Source organism: Pseudorca crassidens, chromosome 8, assembly GCF_039906515.1.
Source record: "Pseudorca crassidens isolate mPseCra1 chromosome 8, mPseCra1.hap1, whole genome shotgun sequence".
In the NCBI taxonomy this organism is placed as follows: domain Eukaryota; kingdom Metazoa; phylum Chordata; class Mammalia; order Artiodactyla; family Delphinidae; genus Pseudorca; species Pseudorca crassidens.
The window spans coordinates 97,220,365-97,245,059 of NC_090303.1; the positions used below are offsets into that span (position 1 = coordinate 97,220,365).

At 35.5% G+C, this 24,695-nt stretch overlaps 1 long non-coding RNA gene across 1 annotated transcript in view; it reads left to right on the top strand.

Annotated features, from left to right (window-relative positions):
* LOC137228673 (uncharacterized) overlaps nt 1–17,263 on the top strand; it is a 162,177-nt gene extending 144,914 nt beyond the window's left edge. Inside the window, exon 4 of the long non-coding RNA XR_010945332.1 lies at nt 17,152–17,263. This is a non-coding gene — a long non-coding RNA (uncharacterized lncRNA). The remainder of the gene's footprint in view (nt 1–17,151) is intronic.
* Nucleotides 17,264–24,695: the final 7,432 nt, after the last annotated feature.

The window sequence follows — 24,695 nt, forward strand, 5'->3', positions numbered from 1 at the left end:
GTACCAAGATGTTTTGATTATTGTAGTTTTGTAGTGCATCTTGAAATCACAAAGTATGATACCTCCAGCTTTGTTCATTTTTCTCAGAATTGCTTTGGCTATTTGGGGTCTCCTGTGATTCACTATAAATTTTAATGTTTTTGTTGTTTTTCTGTGAAAAATGTCACTGGGATTTCAATAGGGATTGCACTGAATCTGTACATTGCTTTAGGTAATACAGACATTTTAACAATGTTAATTCATCAAGTCCATGAGCATAGAATATCTTTGCATTTCTTTGTTTCTTCTTCAATTTCTTTGAACAATATCTTATATAGGTTTCAGTGCATAGGTTTTTCACCTCCTTAGTTAATACAATTTACAGGTATTTTATTCTTTTGATGCAGCTGTAAATGGAATTGTTTTCTTAATTTCTCTTTCTCCTAGCTCATTGTTAGTGTATAGAAACACTATTTTGCATATTGATTTTGTATTCTGCAGCTTTACTGTATTTGTCTATTATTTCTAATAGTTTTCTGGTGGATTCTTTAGGTATTTCATATAAAAAATCATGTCACTTGCAAATAGTCACAATTATACTTCCCCCTTTTCAATTTGGATGCCTTTTATTTATTTTTCTTGCCTGATTGTTCTGGCGAGGACTTTCAATACTATGTTAAATAAGAGTGGTAAGCGTGTACATCCTTGTCTTAGCCCTGATCTTAGAGGAATAGCTTTCATTTTTTCACCCTTGATTTTGATGTTAGCTGTGACTTTATATGTGGCCTTTATTATGTTGAGGTACATTCCTTCTTTGCCCATTCTATTGACGGTTATTGTTTTGAATCATAAATGGGTATTCAATCTTGTCAAATGCTTTTCCCACATCTATTGAGATGATCATATGGTTTTTTATCCTTCATTTTTTTAATGTGGTGAATCATGTTGATTAATTTGTGGATGTTGAACCACGCTTGCATCTTGGAATAAATCCTATTTGATCATGGTGTATGATCCTTTTAATGTATGGTTGTATTTGCTTTGCTAACATTTTGTTGAGAATTTTTGCGTCTATGTTCATCATAGATATTGGCCTGTAATTTTCAAGGTGTGTCTGTCTGGTTTTGGTATCAGGGTAATTTTGGCCTCATAAAATGAGGGAGGAAGCACTCCCTCCTCTTCAATTTTTTTGGAAGAGTTTAAGAAGGATAGGTATTCAATCTTCTTTGAATGTTTGGTAGAATTCACCTGTGAAGCTGTTGGGTCCTGGACTTTTGTTTTGGGGAGGTTTTATTTTTTTACATTTTTATTACTGTTATTTTTTTAACGTCTTTATTAGAGTATAATTGCTTTACAATGGTGTGTCAGTTTCTGCTGTATAACAAAGTGAATCAGCTATACATTTACATACATCCCCATATCTCCTCCCTCTTGCATCTCCCTGCCACCCTCCCTATCCCAACCTCTAGGTGGTCACAAAGCACCGAGCTGATCTCCCTGTGCTATGCAGCTGCTTCCCACTAGCTATCTATTTTACATTTAGTAGTGTATATATGTCCATGCCACTCACTCACTTCATCCCAGCTTACCCTTCCCCTCCCGTGTTCTCATGTCCATTCTCTAAGTCTATGTCTTTCTTCCTGTCCTGCCACTAGGTTCTTCAGAACCATTTTTTTTTGATTCCATATATATGTGTTAGCATATGGTATTTGTTTTTCTCTTTCTGACTTACTTCACTCTGTATGACAGTCTCTAGGTCCATCCACCTCACTACAAATAACTCAGTTTCATTTCCTTTTATGGTTGAGTAATATTCCATTGTATATATGTGCCACATCTTCTTTATCCATTCATCTGTTGATGGACACTAGGCTGCTTCCATGTCCTGGCTATTGTAAATAGAGCTGCAATGAACATTGTGGTACATGACTCTTTTTGAATTATGGTGTTCTCAGGGTATATGCCCAGTAGTTGGATTGCTGGGTCATATGGTAATTCTATTTCTAGTTTTTTAAGTAAAGTCCACACTGTTCTCCATAGTGGCTGTATCAATTTACATTCCCACCAACAGTGCAAGAGGGTTCCCTTTTCCAGACACCTTCTCCAGCATTTATTGTTAGTAGATTTTTTGATGATAGCCATTCTGACTGGTGTGAGGTGACACCTCATTGTAGTTATGATTCTGTTAGCTACTGTTTTGTTGAGGAGTTTTGCATCTATGTTCATCAGTGATATTGGCCTGTAGTTTTCTTTTTTTGTGGCATGTTTGTCTGGTTTTGGTATCAGGGTGATGGTGGCCTCATAGAATGAGTTTGGGAGTGTTCCTCCTGCTGCTATATTTAGGAAGAGTTTGAGAAGGATAGGTGTTAGCTCTTCTCTAAATGTTTGATAGAATTCGCCTGTGAAGCCATCTGGTCCTGGGCTTTTGTTTGTTGGAAGATTTTTAATCACAGTCTCAATTTCAGTGCTTGTGATTGGTCTGTTTATATTTTCTATTTCTTCCTGGTTCAGTCTTGGAAGGTTGTGCTTTCCTAAGAATTTGTCCATTTCTTCCAGGCTGTCCATTTTATTGGCATAGAGTTGCTTGTAGTAATCTCTCATGATCCTTTGTATTTCTGCAGTGTCAGTTGTTACTTCTCCTTTTTCCTTTCTAATTCTATTCATTTGAGTCTTCTCCCTTTTTTTCTTGATGAGTCTGGCTAATGGTTTATCAATTTTATCTTCTTAAAGGACCAGCTTTTGGCTTTATTGATCTTTGCTTTAGTTACCTTAATTTCTTTTTCATTTATTTCTGATCTGATCTTTATTATTTCTTTCCTTCTGCTGACTTTGGGATTTTTCTGTTCTTCTTTCTCTAATTGCATTAGGTGTAAATTCAGATTGTTTATTTGAGGTGTTTCTTGTTTCTTGAGGTAGGATTCTATTGCTATAAACTTCCCTCTTAGAACTGCTTTTGCTGCATCCCATAGGTTTTGGGTCGTCGTGTTTTCATTGTCATTTGTTTCTAGGTATTTTTTGATTTTGTCTTTGATTTCTTCAGTGATCTCTTGGTTATTTAGTAGTATATTGTTTAGCCTCCATGTGTTTGTATTTTTTACAGATTTTTTCCTGTAATTTATATCTAGTCTCAGCATTGTGATCAGAAAAGATAATTGATATGATTTCAATTTTCTTAAATTTACCAAGGCTTGATTTGTGACCCAAGATATGATCTTTCCTGGAGAATGTTCCATGAGCACTTGAGAAGAAAGTGTATTCTGTTGTTTTTGGATGGAATGTCCTATAAATATCAGTTAAGTCCATCTTGTTTAATGTATCACTCAAAGCTTGTGTTTCCTTATTTATTTTCATTTTGGATGATCTGTCTTTTGGTGAAACTGGGGTGTTAAAGTCCCTTACTATGATTGCATTACTGTCGATTTCCCCTTTTATGGCTGTTAGCATTTGCCTTGTTTATTGAGGTGCTCTTATGTTGGGTGCATAAATATTTACAATTGTTGTATCTTCTTCTTGGATGGATCCCTTGAGCATTATGTAGTGTCCTTCTTTATCTCTTGTAATAGTCTTTATTTTAAAGTCTATTTTGTCTGATATGAGAATTGCTACTCCAGCTTTCTTTTGATTTCCATTTGCATGGAATATCTTTTTCCATCCCCTCACTTTCAGTCTGTATGTGTCCCTAGGTCTGAAGTGGGTCTCTTTTAGACAGCATATAAATGGGTCTTGTTTTTGTATCCATTCAGCCAGACTATGTCTTTTGGTTGGAGCATTTAATCCATTTATATTTAAGGCAGTTATCGATATGTATATTCCTATTACCATTTTCTTTATTGTTTTGGGTGTGTTATTGTAGGTCTTTTCCTTCTCTTGTGTTTCCTGCCTAGAGAAGTTCCTTTAGCATTTGTTGTAAAGCTGGTTTGGTGGTGAATTCTCTTACCTTTTCCTTGTCTGTAAACATTTTAATTCCTCCATCGAATCTGAATGAGATCCTTGCTGGGTAGAGGAATCTTGCTTGTAGGTTGTTCCCTTTCATCACTTTACATATGTCCTGCCACTCCTTTCTGGCTTGCAGAGTTTCTGCTGAAAGATCAGCTGTTAACCTTATGGGGATTCCCTTGTATGTTATTTGTTGTTTTTCCCTTGCTGCTTTAAATATTTTTCTTTGTATTTAATTTCTGATAGTTTGATTAATATGTGTCTTGGTGTGTTTCTCCTTGGATTTATCCTGTATGGGATTCCTTGTGCCTCCTGGGCTTGATTGACTATTTCCTTCCCATATTATAGAAGTTTTCAACTATAATCTTCAAATATTTTCTCAGTCCCTTTTTTTCTCTCTTCTTCTGGGACCACTATAATTCAAATATTGGTGCACTTAATGTTGTCCCAGATGTCTCTGAGATTGTTCTAATTCTTTTCATTCTTTTTTCTTTATTCTGCTCTGGTAATTATTTTCACTATTTTATCTTCCAGGTCACTTATCTGTTCTTCTGCCTCAGTTATTCTGCTATTGATTCCTTTTAGAGAATTTTTAATTTCATTTATTTTCTTGTTCATCATTGTTTGTTTGCTCTTTAGTTCTTCTAGGTCCTTGCTAAACATTTCTTTTATTTTCTCCATTCTGTTTCCAAGATTTTGGATCATCTTTACTATCACTACTCTGAATTCTTTTTCAGGTAGACTGCCTATTTTCTCTTCACTTTTTTGGTCTGGTGGTTTTTTATCTTGCTCCTTCATCTGCTGTTTATTTCTCTATCTTCTCATTTTGCTTAACTTACTGTGTTCGTTATCTCCATTTCACAGCCTGCAGGTTTGTAGTACCCATTGTTTTTGATGTCTGCTCCCAGTGGGTAAGGTTGGTTCAGTGGGTTGTGTAGGCTTCCTGGTGGAGGGGACTGGTGCCTGTGTTCTGGTCGATAAGGTTGGATCTTGTCTTTCTGGTGGGCAGTACCATGTCCGGTGGTGTGTTTTGGGATGTCTGTGAATTTATTATGATTTTAGGCAGCCTCTCTACTAATGGGTGGGTTTGTGTTCCTGTCTTGCTAGTTGTTTGGCATAGGGTGTCCAGCTCTGTAGCTTACTGGTCGTTGAGTTGATCTGGGTCTTAGCTTTGAGATGGAGATCTCTGCAAGAGCATTCATTATTTAATATTACATGGGGCCTGGTGGTCTCTGGTGGACCAATGTTCTGAACTTGACTCTCCCACCTCAGAAGCTCAGGCCTGACTGGCCAGAGCACCAAGACCCTGTCAGTCACACGGCTCTGAAGAAAAGGGAAAGCAAGAAGGAAAGAAAGAAAGAAGGAAAGAAGGAAGGAAGGAAAGAAAGGAAGAAAGAATGAAGGAAGGAAAGAAGGAAGGAAAGAAAGGAAGGAAGAAAGGATAGAAGGAAGTAGGGAAGAAAGAAAGAAAAAAGAACGAGAGAAATAAAATATAGTTATTAAAATAAAAAAATTATTAAAAATAAAAAAGTAATTAAAAAAAAGAGAGGGGCTTCCCTGGTGGTGCAGTGGTTGGGGGTCCGCCTACCAATGCAGGGGACATGGGTTCTTGCCCCGGTCCGGGAAGATCCCGTATGCCGCGGAGCGGCTGGGTCCGTGAGCCATGGCCACTGAGCCTGCATATCTGGAGCCTGTGTTCCACACAACAGGAGAGGCCACAACAGTGAGAGGCCCACGTACCGCAAAAAAAAAAAAAAGAAAGAAGAGAGCAACTAAACCAAAAAACAAATCCACTAATGATCACAAGTGCTAAAAACTATACTAAAAACAAACAAACAAAAAAAACGGACAGTGAGAACCCTAGGACAAATGGCAAAAGCAAAGCTATACAGAAAAATCACACAAAGAAGCATACACATACACACTCACAAAAAGAGGGAAAGGAAAAAAATATATATATATATAATAAAAAAGGAAGAGAGCAACCAAATCAATAAACAAATCTACCAATGATAATAAGCTCTAAATACTAAACTAAGATAAACACAAAACCAGAAAAAAATTAGATGTAGAAAGCAAACCCCAAGTCTACAGTTGCTCACAAAGACTACCGCCTCAATTTGGGGATGATTCATTGTCTATTCATGTATTCCACAGATACAGGGTACATCAAGTTGATTGTGGAGATGTAATCCGCTGCTCCTGAGGCTGCTGGGAGAGATTTCCCTTTCTCTTCTTTGTTCGCACAGCTTCTGGGGTTCAGCTTTGGATTTGGCCCTGCCTCTGTGTGTATGTCTCCTGAGGGCATCTGTTCCCCACCCAGACAGGACGGGGTTACAGTAGCAGCTGATTAGGGGGCTCTGGCTCACTCAGACTGGGGGGAGGGAGGGGTGTGGAATGCAGGGCGAGCCTGAGGCGGCAGAGGCTGGCATAACATTGCACCAGACTAAGACACGCCATGTGTTCTCCTGGGGACATTGTTCCTGGATGATGGGACCCTGGCAGTGGCCATCTGCACAGGCTCCCTGGAGGGGAGGTGTGGATAGTGACCTGTGCTTGCACACAGGATTCTTGGTGGCAGCAGCAGCAGCCTTAACGTTTCATGCTGGTCTCTGGTGTCCACGCTGATAGCCGTGGCTTGTGCCCATCTCTGGAGCTTGTTTAGGTGGTGCTCTGAATCCCCTCTTGCACCCCAAAACAATCGTCTCTTACCTCTTCAGCAGGTCCAGGGCTTTATCCAAACTCCCTTTGGGGAAGTTTTAGATTACAGTTTTAATCTCCTTACTAGTGATCATTCTGTTCATATTTTCTATTTCTTTATGATTCAGTCTTAGAAAGATGTATGATTCTAAAAATATATCCATTTCTTTTGGTTGTCCAATTTGTTGTGAATAGCTGTTCATAATGTTCTCTTATAATTCATTGTATTTCTCTGATATACATTGTAATTTCTCCTCTTTTGTTTCTGATTTTATTTTTCTGAGCTTTCTCTCATTTTTTTGGAAGTCTAGCTAAAGGTCTGTCAATTTTGTTTATCTTTTCAAACAATCAGCTCTTAGTTTTATTGATCTCTTCTATTGTCTTCTTAGTCTCTATTTTATTTATTTTCACTCTGATTATTATTGTGTCCTTTCTACTATAGGTTTCACTTCTTCTTTTTCTAGTTCCTTTAGGTGTAAGTTTAGATTGCTTATTTGATATTTTTCTTGTTTCTTGAGATGGAATTGTATTGCTATAAACTCCCCTCTTAGTACTGCTTTTAATGCATTCCATTGATTTGGGTATGTCATATTTTCATTTCTCTTCAGGTATTTTTTAAATTTCTCTGTTGATTTCATCACTGATCTGACAGTTGTTCAGTAGCATGTTGGTTAGTCTCCATATATTTGTGATTTTTCCAGCTTTCTTCTTGTAGTTGATTTCTGGTTTCATACATTTGTGGTTGGAAAAGATGTTTGATATGCTTTCAATCTTTTTAAATTTATTGAGACTAGTTTTGTGTCACAACATATGGTCTTTCCTTGAAAATGTTTCATGTGTACTTGAGAAGTATATGTATTCTGCTGCTTTTGGATGAAATGCTCTATATCAGTCTATTAAGTTCATCTGGTCTAATGTTTTATCTAAGGCTGCTCTTTCCTTGTCGACTTTCTGTCTGGATGATCTGTCCATTGATATCAGTGGGGTTATTAAAGTCCCCTTTTTTTATTTGTGTGCTGTCAATTTCTCCTTGTAAGTCTGTTAATACTTGATTTATATATCTTGGTGTTCCTATATTAGATGCATATATATTAACTGTTAATTTCTTCTTGATGAATTATCCCTTTTATATAATGTTCATCTTTGTCTCATGTTACATTTTTGGTTTGAAGGATATTTTTTCTGATATAACTACACCCACTTTCTGTTAGCTGTCATTTTCTTGGAGTATCATCTTCTCTCTCTTCATTTTGAGCCCATGTTTGTCTCTAGGGCTGAGATAAGTCTCCTGGAAGTAGCACATAGTTGGGTCTTGCATTTTAACCCATCCAACCACTCTGTATCTTGTGATTGGTGAATTCAGTTCATTTACAGTTAGGGTAATTATTGATAGATGAGGGCTTTGTATTGCCATTTTGTCTTTTGCCTGCTGGTTTCCCTATATCTCCATTGTTTCTTATTCCTTGTGTTTCTATCTGCCATTTTAGTTTGGTGGTTTTTTATGTTGTTTTTCTATTTCCTCTTTTTTATGTTTCATGTCTCTGCTCTAGATTTATGTTTTGTGGTTACCATGAGCTTTGTATAAAATGTCTCATAAATAACATAGTCCTTTTTCTGCTGATAGCATCATATCTTCATTTACACATATGGGTTCCATCCTTTTCCTCTTCACCTTTTATGTTTTTGTTGTCACAAATAATCCCATTTTACATTGTGAGTATGCTACCAAATTCTCATAGCTATTGTTATGTTTCCTGTTCTTTCTCCTTTATGCTATAATTAAGTATTGAACCTATTCTGATCAGAGCTGCAATTTTCTGATTTCATTTATCATCTTACTCAGTTTGTGTACTGTACTTTTGCCTTTCATTTCAAGTAGAATAGCTCCTTTCAACATTTCTTGTAAGGCAGGTCTAGTGGTGATGAACTCCCTCAGCTTGTTTGTCTGGGAAAGCCTTTGTTTCTTCTTCATATCTTAAATATAACTTTTCTGGATGAAGTTCTTATTTTTCAATATTTTGAGCATGTCATTCTATTTTCTCCTGGCCAGTAGGATTTCTGGCGATAAATCTGCTGATAGCTTAATGGGGGTTCATTTGTAGGTTACCATCCTGTTTTCCCTGGCTGTCTTTAAAATTCTTTCTTTGCCATTGACTTTTGATAGTTTTAATACAGTGTGCCTTGGAGAAGGTCTCTTTGTGTTGAGGCAATTAACTGTCCTTTTAGCTTCTTGGACTTATATATCCAGTTCCTTCCCCAGGTTTGTGATGTTCTCAGCTCTTATTTATTTAAATGAACTTTGTGCTCCCTTCTCCTTCTCTTCTCCTTCTGGGATGCCACTTACCTTTATGTTGCCCTTCCTAATGAAGTCTTGAGATAAGACTTGTATAAGAGCTAGTTCTTGTAGAATTCCTTCATTTAAAACAAATTAGTTCTCTCTACTTTTCTACCTCTTTTATTTCTAGATTTCTATCTTCGATCTCACTAGTTCTCTCTTCCATATTACCTACTCTAATACTTTCTAATGCATTCTTCATATCATTTTTTGAGTTCTTCAGCTCCAGACTTTGTGTGGTTCTTTTTCAGAGTTTCAGTGTCTTTGGTAAAGTATTCCCTCTGTTCATGAATTTTATTGCTGAGCTCATTGAACTTCCCTTCTGATTTTTCTTGTAGCTCATTGAGTTTCTTCATGACAGCTATTTGAGTTATATTGAAATATTCCATGACTTTTAGTTTCTGGAGGTTTGTCATTTTCTTTTTGTGATGCCATGTCACCATGGTTTTTTGTGGTGATTTATGTGTTGTTCCTCTGCCAGAGCATTTAAAATAGAGAATGCTTTTCTTCTTTAGGTGAAGCTCTTTTTTTTGCTTGATTCTAATAATTCAACAGATTAGTAATTAGAGGACGTTATTTTGTTTTTCAGTAGGTGATGGTATAGCATTAGCTTTTGGTTTCTCTTACCTGGCCTGTGTCCAGCAATATTTGAGAATTGGCAGTTTCCACCCTCCATTGCCTCTGCCAGAGACATTGCCAAGTGCCTTTGTTGTCAGTGCTTGTGCCTCTCGGGTCACTGCTGCCTTGCTGCTGCCAGTGTCACTGCTGTTGTTGGCATCACTGCCTGGGGCACCAGGATGGTGGGTGCCTCTATCACATCTAGATTTGGATTCACAGGTACCACCCCTGTGGGAGGTTGGGCTGGAGTCACATGCCCTGCCTCCTCTGCTACTATTGGGTTCTCCGGGGCTGCAAGCTCAGCTGCTGTGGCTTGGGGGCCAGGATTATAGGCACTGCCTCAGTTGTTCTCCAGACTTTACCTCCTCTATGTCTTCCAGTCCACCCACCTTTAGATATACAAATGTGGGGAACTCTCTGGCTTCCCGGTGTGTTGGGTAGAGGAACCTTCATTGAGTTGTGGGTGTTTTACTGGTTGTGGATTGAAAGGGAGAAACAAAGTGAAGGATTAATGCTGCTATCATGCTGATATTACCTTTGGTCTAATACCTTTTGTAGGGATCTTAGAGCTAAAAAAAATATGCAACTGACAGAGAAATGAGATATATTTTTAATATCATATACAGATTTTTATTTCTATAATAGTTATTATTTTGGTTTTGGTTAAACTTAATTATGAAAACTTCCTCTCAAAAGAACCCACCTACTCTAGTATAACATTTTTTTAAAAAATATTTAGAAACTGATACCATTCTGTTTATGAACCTTGAATCCTGCCCCCTGAGTTCCCTATTACCTGCTTCAGGCAATTCCTGAGAAACCTCCCAGGCAAATTTACCATCTGTGAGGACAGAATGACTAATACTAGTTTAGAGAAGCATTTTAGAGAGAGAAGTTTAGTAAATGTTTCATTTATTTATGATCTAGCTCTACTAGTTCGAACTATTCTGACTCTGTCCAATAATATTGTATGAAGGTAGTAGAAAGCTAAAAGTTATGGGTTGCATTTAGACAGTTGAAAAACCAAATATTTCTAATAAAATGACTCAGAGTATGTTATATTTTAATAGTTATAATATAAAAATATTTCTAAATATGCACACAGATTTTTCCATAGTGTTTAAATTTGTGATGGTAATAAAAAAGAAAGTAATTTAAGCCCTAAAATATTAACATGTTTGCAATATTATTAGATGCAGATAATAAAAGTAGGAGCTACCCTTCATTGAAAGATTACCCAGTACAAGGTTCTGTGCTAAACACTTTACACATGTTTTTTATACAATCCTAATCTCAATAATATGAGATAGATACAAATGACCATTCACCATTAATGACTATTCCCATTTTGTAAGTGAGAACATTAAATTTAAAAAAAATAGAGTAAAAAAACAAGTAATAGATGACCAAGTTGGAATTTGGCTACAAATATAAGAGTTGGCACTCTTAACCCTATGCTTTCTATCCCATCCTAAAATTTAAAAGTACAGCTTTTCTCTTCTTTTCAGATACATTTTTTAATGTAAAAAAATCAATCATTTTCCTTATCTTTGTACTGCCTGTTTTTATTGGGATTTTAGCATGAAACAGATGGTACACTTAAGTTAGGATAATTCAAAGAGAGCTTTAAAAGGGGACTATTTCTAAGTGTGGGCAGAACGTAGGGAAACCTCAGGAGATAGTACAATATCACAGAGTGAACTACAGCAGCTGTTGGTGCCACTATGAGACCCGAAATGATACGGAGAGGGAGTTGTTGGATACCCAAATTCAGTAGGAGACACTGATAGAAATAGTGTCAGCTTGAGAGGATCTGTGACCTTCAGTCCAGAGATGCAACCATCTTGAAGCAACCTTACAAAGAAGGAGCCAGGGATTAATTAACCATCTGACTTCCTGTACAAGCTTCCTATTGGTTGAACACAAACTGAAGCCAGGAGACAAAACAGTCCACAGACGGAGTCCAATAAAGTAGAGAGGGGAGGAGAGAGGTTCTGCAGGGATAGAGAGAAGGTATTCTCTGCACACTCATGCAACACAAATGAAAATAATTCTTACATAGTACCCTAGAATTTTTGCAATATATTACAAATTTTAAACACATCAAATAATTTTTAACGATGCAGATGTAGAGAAGGACATGAGGACACAGTGGGGGAATGGGAGGGTGGGACGAATTGAGAGATTAGGTTTGACCTAAATAAACTACCATGTGTAAAATAGGTAGCTAGTGGGAACCTGCTGTATAGCAGGGATCTCAGCTTGGTGCTCTGTGATGACCTAGATGGGTGGGATGGGGCGTGGAAGAGAGGTCCAGGATGGGGGGTGGGGGTGGGAGGGAGGTCCAAGAGGGAGGGGATATAGGTATACATATGGCTGATTCACTTCATTGTACAGTGGAAACTAACACAATATTATAAAGCAATTTTACTGCAGTTAAAAAAAATTACCACTTTAAGTGTTGATATTTCTTAATTACTTTTAATTGTTTATTTTATTCCAAACAAAATTTTATGTTCAAATAGAGCTACCTTTATTATAGATATCATTATTGAAATGATAACTTAGAGAAAATTTAATCAAGCAAAATTCATCTATTTAGTCCTGAGCAAAACTGACAGTGAAAATTTTAGCACAGATTTTTGCTGTGCTAGCAATGTTTGCAGTGTAAGAAAAAAGTTAACAAAACATTTTAATTATTCACACTTTAAGTACTATAGCATAGAGGTCAACACTTATGGCTAAAGGAGGAATATACACAATACTAATGTTAGAACTTTACATCCATAACAAAAAATATGAAAAACTTACTTAGTGCTTACTGTATACAGGACACTGTGCAAAAGCCCTTTCCATTCATCATCTTAATGTTTCCACCTTACGTCCTATGAGATATTTGTACTATTAGCCTTATTTTAAAATAAAAAATGCAGACTTATATGTAGTCATTTGATCACATATAACTTATTTTTTCATTCATTCATGTCTTCATTATTCAAAATATATTCATTGTGCTACTAAACTATGAGCAACTTGAAGGCAAGGACTGTGTCTCCCATCTCTTCATTTCCTTCAATCTGCAGTGCTTAGTACATTGGAATGAAGGACATTTTCCATCAAGGTATGGCCCATGGTTTTCAGGGGCAAAGAACTGGATTATATCTGAAAATGTAGGATCTTCTCAGCATCTGGGAAAGCAGGGCACACTTGACTGGGAGGTTTCTTGTGGTTTCTGGAGAGGCTCAGCATTTGTCACCTGCTGGACATTGACTGAAAGAACCGAGGTAGAATTTTCCCAAGATATTATTTTGAGACTTGCTCAAAGTTCTTTGACAGGAGTTGTCCATGTGAACAGGCCTAAGGTCTCAGGAGGCAGTGTTTCTTTCTAGCAACAATATATTTTATCACAGACCTCTAATTAATCTTACTTTAGGGGGAATGAAACAGGACATAGACCCACAGAACCTATTGTAAGGCCAGATTGAGAGTCCCTGGATCTATCTCTGAGTCTGTGAGCTGCTTGCTCCTGCTGTGAGAGTTGCAGGGCATTCAGTCATAGAATTACCTGCGATTCTAGAAAATAAGTGGACTATCAGAGAACCCCTTCCTTTTGTCTGCTCCTAATCAGCACCCTAGGTAATGGTGAGGAAGAACCTCCAGGAAGGTGAGCTGGCTCCAGATCTCTTACAGACTTTCAAGAACTTAACATATGGTAAGAACATCACTGGCACGAGCACTGTCTTTTAAGACACAGGCCATCCCTCAATCACAGGTTTAATATACACTGGATTAAACATGGGGACCAGGATACAGTCAGCACGGAATTAATTTAGTCCTTGTTTCAAAATGGTTAAACTCCAAGTGGCCAAAAGGGAGAAAAAATAGCTAACACTTTTATAAGTATTTATGTTGGGCCACGCTTTTGTCAAACTCTTGGAGTTTATTAATTTACTTCATCTTCAAAGCATGAAGTTGGGTATCACCGATTTCTCCTCTTAACAAATGAAGAACATTAATGCAGAGAGGTTGAAAAATTTGCCCAAGATTACGCAAGAAATACGTAATGGGATTGGGTGAAATCCAAACTCAGGCAGTGTAGCATCTTAGCTATGTTTTACCACAATGTTACACTACTTCTCACATACATTTACCTCCAGATAAGACCTTTTGAGTCCCAGTGAGAAACTGCTTTGGTGTGTCCTTTCTTATAAAAGACTGGAGCCTGCCATTTGGAGGCAATATCTGAGGAAACCTTCTGGTGTATAAATTATCCAGAGGATAGTTTACCTAGACAAATCATAAAATGACAAACAGTCAAACTGCAAGTTTTGTTTTTGTTTTTGGGGTTTTTTTGCGATACGCGGGCCTCTCACTGTTGTGGCCTCTCCCATTGTGGAGCACAGGCTCCGGATGCGCAGGCTCAGCGGCCATGGCTCACGGGCCCAGCCGCTCCGCGGCATGTGGGATCTTCCCGGACTGGGGCACGAACCCGCGTCCCCTGCATCGGCAGGCGGACTCTCAACCACTGTGCCACCAGGGAAGCCCCAAAATGCACGTTTTACTGAAAAATCGAACTAAAATGCCTTCTTTAAAATTTCAGAAATCTCACATAAATTTTCACATATTCAGTTTCTGTGGACCTGTTTCCTCAGTTGATTGACAGCACTCTGTTGGTGTTCAGTAGCCACTGCCCTTTTTAGGTTGAATTGTGCTCACCTGTTTATTACAGTTCTTCATAGTTCCTGCCAGAACTGGCCATGAGAGTTTAGGACCTCTGATCCACTGGTTCGTGCTTTCACACTTCCTAAACTGTGCAAGTGTACAATTGTAAATTGTATAATTTTATATTATTTTTTAAGGAAAATCATATAAAATTATAAATACAAACACAGCTGTGAAAGTGAATATTCATTTAAATTAAGAAATAATCACAAATTAGAATTTATAAATAATTAATTACACAAATGCCAAAAAATCCAGAGAATATATTTATATTCAATTAGAGTCTGACATGCTTTTATAATGCTTTCTCCAAAATCTGGCTGCCTAGTCTTTGATTGCCTCTTCTTATGACAATGTGTTTTATATTGTTTTCTATAGAGAGATTATGACAATAATTAACAAAGTCCTAACAAACCAATATATTTATATCTCACTGAAACCAAACCAAACTAAATCCATCCCCAGCTCAATTGACCTTAAAAGTAACATCCCCCAAATGGCCATAGCCACCTCAACATCATCAGACAACAGGAAATATGATGGAGGGGAAACTGAAATAGAAAGAGATAGTGGTCTCAAGCAAAGGTAGTTAGAATGCTTCAGTGTCTGAGTCATCTTGAACTACCAAAATACCACAGACTGAGTTGCTTCAAAAATAGAAATTTATTTGCTAACAAGTTCTGGAAGCTGGAAGTCAGATCAGGGTGGCATCAGGGTGAGTTTCTGGTGAGAACTCTCTTTCTGACTTCCAATGGGCCACATTCACATTGTCTTTACAGTGAGTGGCAACGAAGAGCTCTCTGGTGTCTCTCCTTTTATAAGGACACTAATCCTATCAGATTAGGGCTCTACTCTTAAGACCTTATTTAACCTTAATTCTCTCCTTTTAAGCTCTGTCCCTACATACAGTCATACTGGGGGTTAGAGCTTCAACATAAATTTTGGGGGATACAATTAAGTGAGCCACCATGATAGCTAAAGCTCTTCTCTGAGTGATAACCAATCTGCCAAATGATGGAACTGTAGGAAGATCTTGTGTTGTCCTCTTTTAAAGGGCAAAATATATCCAAATAGTCTTTATCTATAATTTTTTAATTAAAAAATGCAAGTTCAAACACATGACCTCTGTCTCTGATGAGTGCTTGAAAGGATACCCCATAGTCATTGAATAGTATCAATGAGGCCACTGAGAGGAGAGAAAATTTAGCATTTTCAGAGATATGGAAATTTGTCCAGTGTGGTCATGACAATGAGAGAAAGTGGCATGAAATGAGGCTGTAGCTGGAGCAAGAATCTAGGTTTTAATATTTGTTTAACCTACATACCTGATATTTTGAAAGGTTTAGATTGCAGATTATTTTAATATATAATATCTAGTTTCTTTATTTTTATTTACCATATACACAAATAGTAATCAGATGTGCTGATTGAGATGAGATAAACTATTGCCATAGTGAGTTAATATAGTTACTGACACAAACCAAACTGAGCTAACATATTTTATTGCAATCCAACCTCTTATCCCACCTTCAAAACTGCCTGTGGAGACTCCCAATAGTTTGTTTTATGTGGGCATCTTTAGTCTAAAGAGACAGTACACAGATGTGAATAGTTGTTTTTCATAGATAATATATGTCCTATTTAAACATTAAGATATTTATCAATATTCATACATATATAATATATGTATATATATTACATATATAATAACTTAGACCAATAAGTGATATAACCACTATGCAACACTGATGGTAAATCACACAGACAAGCTGTTTCTTTGAAAAACAGACTTCAAAAGATTATTTTTGTAATTTCTGCAAATAGGACACATTATTTCTTTATTCCAGCATTTGAAGCACTTTTACCCCAAAGTGACCAAAAACTGAAAAAATATTTTAAAAAATAGTCACAAAACCTCTAGCAACACAGAAATATCTCTCTTTCCTCCCCATGCTTTTGCTCTTCCACAGAAGTAGCCTCTGTGTAATAATAGTAATCAGTAGTTTATACCTATCTTTCTACTCTTTCTCTGTGCATACACACACACACAAATAGATACAGATAAGGGATAGTTAGGAATAATGTGTAATTGCACATAAATATAAAATTACTTTTAATAAAATTATATATACAGCATCTAGTGAGCTGTACATTTCTGCCCGTATAGAGCTATTTCATACTTTTATGGACTTTCATATTATTAAAAATATACATATCCTATACTTTGTTAGTCATTATCCTACTGATAGATATTTAGTTTCCTATTTTTTCCTATTACTTAACAATGGTTCAATACCATTCTTATAAATATGCATTTGTGTGTATTTGTGGTTAATTTTTAGGATAGATGTAAGTATGCACATTTTCATTTTGACAGATCACTGTCAACTTGTCAGCCTTAAAAGTGGTAACAGACAAAATTCTCTACCAATTTATACTTCCATCAACTGTGTATGAGGGTACCAATTTTAGTAGTCTATTTTACTATTGTAATTTATCATATTCTCATTTTCAGTTTCATAATCTAATTAATGAAAACTGAAATCTTATTATCATATTTATTTGCATTACTGATTACTCATGACAGTGTTATTTTATAAGCTTGTTTGGCCATTAACATTTTTTTAAACTGAGAATTCTTGCTTTTTGTTCTTTATCATTTTTTCTATTGTTACCTTCTTTTGTCTTACGAGTTACAGGGACTCTTCATCCATAAATGTTAAACATTTTACTGCAATATATGTATTTTCAACCATTTCTTTTTTAACTACGCTCATAATGAATTTCATACAAAGTATATAAACTTAGGTGGTCTTATCTATCTTTTTCTTTATGCCTTTAAAATGTTCTGTCTCATTTAGGAAGAACATAATGTAGTGAACTTCTCTTGTCCTTTGGACTATTACCCATAGTGCATCTGATACTGGCATCCTATTTTCCTGAAGGAAATCACTCTGACACTAAATGGATCAGGTGAGACAAGCTCCACTGAGACTCCATGGATTCTTACAAGTAGCAAACTTGGCCAATGAGTAACCTGCATTCCAAGATCACAGAGTTGAGGCACATGACCAAGGCTATGTAAGAGAAAGGAAATGTCAACCCTGGGACTTCTGCTGTTAAATGGATAAAAAGAAATTATTCATTCACTGGAGCCCTTGTGGATATAAGCCTAGGAATTTTTATGGCCATTTTGTCAACCTTCAGTAAACTTTGCATGCAAGTAAATCCAACACTAAGGAAAGCAGTGTGCAAAAATGTAGAGAAACACATTGCTGATGATACTGCTTGGGTACCAGTATCAACAATGCCAGTATCAAAAGCTGGGGCTACCCTTGGGCTCTTCATTTATGTGAGTGAATAAATTCTCAAGTTGTTACATTTTTTAAATACCCATTTAAGTAGAGTTCTAATCTTCCTTGGACTAAAAAAATAAAAGAACTCTCTAACATATTTTCCATCCCAATATAATTTTTAAAAATATCCTATACTTTCCTCTATAGTTTCATACACTTAATAATTTTCTCTCTATATTTACAATACAAAGTCATTATAAAAATATTAATCAATACACAGAAACTTAAGTGAGGAAGTTAAAATATTCTCAATTTTATGAAAGAAGCACCAATAATATTTTTATAATGTTCTTTTTTTCAGAATTTCAAAAGTATGCATTTTATTTTTTACAGTTCATTTTTAAAAAAGTTTTTATTGGAGTATTGTTGATTTATAATGTTGTGTTAGTTTCAGGTGTGCAGCAAAGTGATTCAGTTATTCATATATTCATTCTTTTTCAGATTCTTTACCCACATAGGTGATTACAGAACATAGGTGATTGAGTAGAGTTCCCTATGCTGTACAGTAGGTCCTTGTTGGTTAGCTATTTTATATATAGTAGTGTGTGTATGTTAATCCCAAACTCCTAATTTATCCCTCCCCCCACCATGTTTCCCCTTTGGTAACCATAATTTTGTTTTCAAAATCTATGAGTTTGTTTCTTTTTTATAAATAAGGTCATTTGTATCATTTTTAAATTAGAGTCCACATGTAAGTGATATCATATGATATTTGTCTTTCTCTGATTTACTTCACTTAGTATGATAACCTCTAGGTTCATCCACATTGCTGCAAATGGCATTATTTTGTTCTTTTTTATGGCAGAGTAATATTCCACTGTATATATGTACCACATCTTCTTTGTCCATTCCTCTATCGATAGATATTTAGGTTGCTTTCATGTCTTGGTTATTGTAAATAGTGCTGCAATGAACATTGGGGTGCATGTATCTTTCCAAAGTATGGTTTTACCTGGATATATGCCGAGGAGTGGGATTGCTGGATCATATGGGATTCCTACTTTTCGTTTTTTAAGGAACCTCCACACTGTTTTCCATAGTGATTGTACCAATTTACATTCCCACCAAGAGTGTAAGAAAGTTCCCTTTTCTCCATGCCCTCTCCAGTATTTATTATTGATGGCCATTCTGACCAGTGTGAGTTGATACCTCATTGTAGATTTGATTTGCATTTCTCTGTTAATTAGTGATGTTGAGCATCTTTTCATGTGCTTTTTGGCCATCTGTATGTCTTCCTTAGAGAAATGTCTATTTAGATATTCCGCCCATTTTTTGATTGGTTTGTGTTTTTTTGACATAGAGCTGCATAAACTGTATATATTGGAGATTAAGTCCTTGTTGGTCACTTCATTTGCAAGTATTTTCTCCCATTCCGTGGGTTGTCTTTTCATTTTGTTTATGGTTTCCTTTGCTGTGCAAAAGCTTTCAGGTTTAATTAGGTCCCATTTTTTAATTTTTGTTTTTATTTTCATTACTCTAGGAGGTGGATCAAAAAAGATATTGCTGCAGTTTATGTCAAAGAGTGTTCTGCCTACGTTTTCCTCTAAGAATTTTATAGTTTCCAGCCTTACATTTAGGTCTTTGATCCATTTTGAGTTTATTTTTGTGTATGGTGTTAGATGATGTTCTAATTACATTCTTTTACATGTAGCTGTCCACTTTTCCCAGCACGACTTATGAAGAGACTGTCTTTTCTCTATTGCATATTCTTGCCTCCTTTGTCATAGATTAATTGACCATAAGTGTGTGGGTTTACCTCTGGGCTTTCTATCCTGTTCCATATATCTGTTTTTGTGCCAGTACCATACTGTTTTGATGACTGTAGCTTTGTAGTATAGTCTGAAGTCCAGGAGCCTGATTCCTCCAGCTCTGTTTTTCTTTCTCAAGATTGCTTTGGCTATTTGGCTATTTGATATCGTCCAGTGTTTACTTTTTATAAAACAATTTATCAATTGTTTTATTTATTTATTATGTTTCTAAGAAATCTTGGCCTAATGCTGCCACAAGTATTTTCTCCTCTACATTTTCTAGAAATCTGGTGTTTATATTTAGGACTACGATCCATATTATGTAAATTTTATAAGTGATTCAAGGCTTGGATTATTATATGTTTTATGTATTATTGTATTTAATTTACTAAAGTGAGACATGTTGGCCCATACTTTGTGGGAAAGATAAGTACAAATTGTTGATTTAAGGCTATTCAGGTAACATATTTCTTCTTGAATGGGCTTTGGTAGCTTTTGTCTTTTAATTTGTTCATTGCATCTAATATTTAAAGTGGGCATTTTGTAAGCAGAATATAATTGGGTCTTGCTTTTTACCCCTTTTGACAATCACTGCCTATTAATTAGTTTATGTCATTTAATATGATCATTATCATGATTGGTTCTAAATCTACCACTGGCTATTTGTTTTCTATTTGTCCTGTTTGTTCCTGCTCCACTTATTTCCACTGTAATGCATTATTCTGGATTAATTTAGTGTATTTTATGATTCTATTTTATCTCCTTTGTTGAATTATTGGCTATAACTCTTTTTTTGTTTGTTTCAGTGTTTGCTTATGTTTATATCATGCATTTTTACTTATGATAATCTACTTTGAAATGTTATCATACCAGTTCATGCATAATATAAAAACCTGACAATAGTAGGCTTTCATTTTTCCTTTATTAGCCAGTGTCACTATTGTCATATATGTTACAAAGTCCACAACACAATATTATTTTTTATTTACTTTCCATGGATATGTCTTCAAGTTCATTGATCTTGTATGCTGCAGTGCCTAATTTGCCATTAATCCTACCCAGTGTGTTGTATTATCAGACACTGTAGTTTTCATATCTGGAATTAAATTTGCATCTTTGATATTTCTATGTTTTACTAAAATGCTGTCTTTTCCTCTAGTTTGTTAGAATAAGTGTTTTAGTGTTATTGTTACTAATTCTACAATGAATGTTTTTGGGGTTAATTTTGATTGATTTTTCTCATCTTGGGTTATATTTTCCTGCTTTTTTGCATATCTGGTAATTTTTAAATGAACACCTTCTTGTGTCTGTATACATTTTCCTTCCTTTAAATAGTGTTGAGCTTTGTTATCTGGCACAGTTAAGTTACCTGAAAATAGTATATTTTCCTGTCTTGATTTTAAGTTTTAATTCTTGTTAGGCAGGACCAGAACAGCTTTAGTCCAGGTCTCATTTTTCCCCAGTTCTGGGATAAATTCCTACTGAGTAGTCTATACCCAATGACCTGTGAATTATGAGCTTTTACACTCGGTCTGTGGGAATAGGAGCTACGCTTGCTTTCACGTGAGCACTGAGGGTTGTTTCTCTCTCTATTTTAGATGGTTGTTCCCTTAGTCTCAGGTGGTTTCCTCACCGTAAAAACTGATCAATACTCAGTTTAAGGCGGACCATCTGAACACCTCTAGATTGCTTTCTCCTCTCAGGATTCTGCCCTTCTTACTCTAGCCTCTAGTCCCACCTCAGACTTCCACCTCCCACTCCTCAACTCAGTGAGGAAACCATCCTCTGCCTGGGTTTCACCGCACTGTGACACTGGAAATTCTCTCCAGACAGTATACTGTGGCAATTACAGAGCTCACCTTGTTTGTTAACCATCTTTCAGAGAATACTGCCTTTAGCTGCATAATCTCCAATGCCTTGAAGTGTTATTTATATGTTGTGTCCAGATTTTTGGTTGTTTGAACTGGGAATGTAAATTTGTGTGCTATTATTTTATCTTAGTCATAAGCAGAATAGGAGTTTTTTAATATGGATTTTTTTCAAGATTGAAAGATGATAAATCCCAAGAATCACTGTTGTAATAGATTGTACTCTACCATTAAATAGGCATGTAGTTTATGATAAGAACTTTAAAAAGCATACCTAACTCAGTACAACTCCTCTATAGTTTATGTACAGTTTTCTTATATATAAATGTAAAGACTAAAGGATATTTTCCCCAAGTATTTTATGCAGAAGGAGACTAAGGGAGATAAAAAAGCCATGATTTTTTTTAAGGTAAGCCATTAGAAGAAAAAACACTTAATTTGGAATCTTTTTCTAAATATGCTTGTTTCCACTCTTGGAATTTTTTGTCTAATTTTAATGTGTATTCTACTTAATTTCATTAACAAATAAATCCTTAACAAAGGAAAACTTCAAATTCACCTACAGGGTATGTATTTTTATTTATTATCATTTTTATTTTTCTTTTTATATTCTGGACATCTCTTCCATAAAAGTTGCAGAAAAGTATGTAGTTGCCATTAAACATAGAACTATATTGTTTTTAGCAAGTCATATATTTATATAAAGCACAAAAAGTTGGAATTCTGTTTGGCATGTCAATATTTTTATCTACTTGGTAATTTAATTATAGTATGGTTAGTGCTCTGTGTTTTTCTTCAGCAAACAATCAATTTATCATTATTAACTGCTCTATATGGAATATATTTTTATGGAGAAGACCAAGAAAATAATAAATAAACTCTATGAAACTGGGTGCTCTTAAGTGTTTATGCTTTCTGAAATCAAAATACTTAATGTCTCTTTTTTGTTTTAGAGGCATTGGAAATATTAGGGGGAAAAAAATCAGGAAATTAAAATCCCAGAAAGACCTACTCCTTAGTTTGGGATAAATTTATTACCTTAACTAATTAAAAACTAGTTTTATGCATCTGGATAGAATGGCACATTTCTAATTGCCCCTAAAGAAATATTTCTGTTTTCCATGTATGATGAAATAAAACAAAAGAAACAAAAACTTAATAACCTCAGACATTGAGACCAGAATAATCTAATGCCAGCCTGTGGCAAAAGGTAACAGTGATCAAAAATGACATGGAATTGGATGGAGAAAAAAGCCATTGTTTCAATGTATGTTAAATTCCATCTTTATATTTTGAAAATAGACTATCTATCTGAAAAGGCAGAAGTTGCTGAAATTCTATAATTGGTTCTTGGATGCTCTGATGCAGAGTTTAGACCTACTCCAGGAATTCCTGATAAAGAGAGAAGGCCTTGGGTTTCACCACAATTAACTGAGAGGTTTTATTTTTCTAACTATACTCACCTGCCTGAGAGGCAGTTCGACATGGGAGAGGAGAGTTGCTTTTGGAGCCTGGTTGTGTAGGCTTGAATGCTGACTTCTACTAAGTTTCTAGCACAAGTTAAATTGCTTTCTGTAGTTTAGAATCTTCAGCTATAAATAGGAATCAAAAGTAAATCATAGAATCGTTTGAAGTCCAAATAAGATAATCCATATAAACTGCTAAACATGGTGTTTGACACATAAGCCCTCAATAAATGCTAAATAAATATTAGCTATTACATTAATTGTAATTATTATTATCAGCCATAGATAGCTATAATTACAAATGGAAGTGTTTCATAATACTTAGAAGTGATAACAAAGAAAAACTAGGTGAGAATTTCAATGACCAATAAGAAAACTTGACATCTACCCTCCATAACCCACCAGAGGATGAATAGGGAAATATGCTCACTCTATTTGCCCTATAGCACCCCAAGTTTTGAACCTTTGTGAAGTGATAGTCTTTTTCAGGTTAAGGAAGTTCTACTTCTACCTTGTTGAGAGTTTTATAATGAATGGGTGTTGGATTTTGTGAAATGCTTTTCTACATGAATTGATCTGATCGTGTGAATTTTCTTATTAGTCTCTTGATTTGATAGATTAACTTAATTGACTTTTGAATGTTGAAATAGTCCCGCATACCTGAAGTAAATCTCACTTCATCGTACAATTATTTTATACATTGTTTCATCCCATTGGCTGATATGTTTTTGAAAATAGTTTTAGTTTTCCTTTCTTGTAGAGCTTTACCTGGCTTTGTTATTAAGATAATGCTGGCCTCATAGAGTGAATTAGAAAGTGTTCCCCCTGTTTCTATCTTTTGGATGAGATTGTGGAGGATTGCTATCATTTTTTCATTAATTGTTTGATAGAATTCACAAGTGAAATCAACAGAGTCTATTATTTTCTACTTTGGAATGTTATTAATTATTGATTCTGTTGTGTCCTGCAAACATACTTTGTATGATTTATGGTCTTTTAAATTAGCTAATGTGATCTGTCCTATACAACAGTCCATGTGAGGCTTAGAAAAATGTGTATTCTGCTTTTGTGAGATAGGGGATTCTTTAAATGTCAATTGATTAATAGTGCTTTTCAGGTCAATTTTATCCTTAGTAGTTTTCTGCCTGCTTGGTCTCCCAATTACTAAAAAAAAAATACAGTAAAATATACAGTTATAATAGTGGATCTATCTGTGTCTCCTTTCAATTCTGTTTTTCTTTTATATTTTGATATTCTGTTGTTAGGTACATAGAGATTTTGGATTTTCTTGGAGAACTGTCCCTTTTATTGTTATTTTATGCCCTTATCTATGATAATTAAGCTTCATCTAAATTTTTGTCAGGAAATAATGTAGCTACTCAAGATTTCTGTTTATTAGAGTTATCATGGGATATTTTTCTCCATCCCTTTACATTCACCTTATGTGTGTCCTTGTATTTAAAGTGTATTATTTGTAGACTGTGCTGTTTTTAATAGTGTTGTGGATGCAATATTTCATTTAAGGAAACTCATTTAACTATACTAAATACAAACACAAAAAGTTTCTAAATGAAATGACAAAAGAGAATTGACTCTATGTTTGGGGAGGTGCTATTGAGTTGTATGAATTGTTGGTATATTTTGGATGTTAACCCCCTGTCAGATGCACGATTCGCAAATATTTTCTCCCATTCAATAGGTTGCCTTTTCATGTTGTTGACGTTCCCTTTGCTGTGCAGAAGTTTTTGTTTTGTTTTGTTTTGAGTTTGATGTCATCCCATTTGTTTCTTTTTGCTTTTGTTGCCTTTGCTTTTGGTGTCACAAGCAAGAACATCAACCTCCAACACTGATGTCGCAGAGCTTACTGCTTTGTTTTCTTCTATGATTTCAGGTTTTACATTCATATTTTTAATCCATCTTGAATTAATTTTTGTGTATGGTATAAGACAGTGGTCCAATTTTATTCT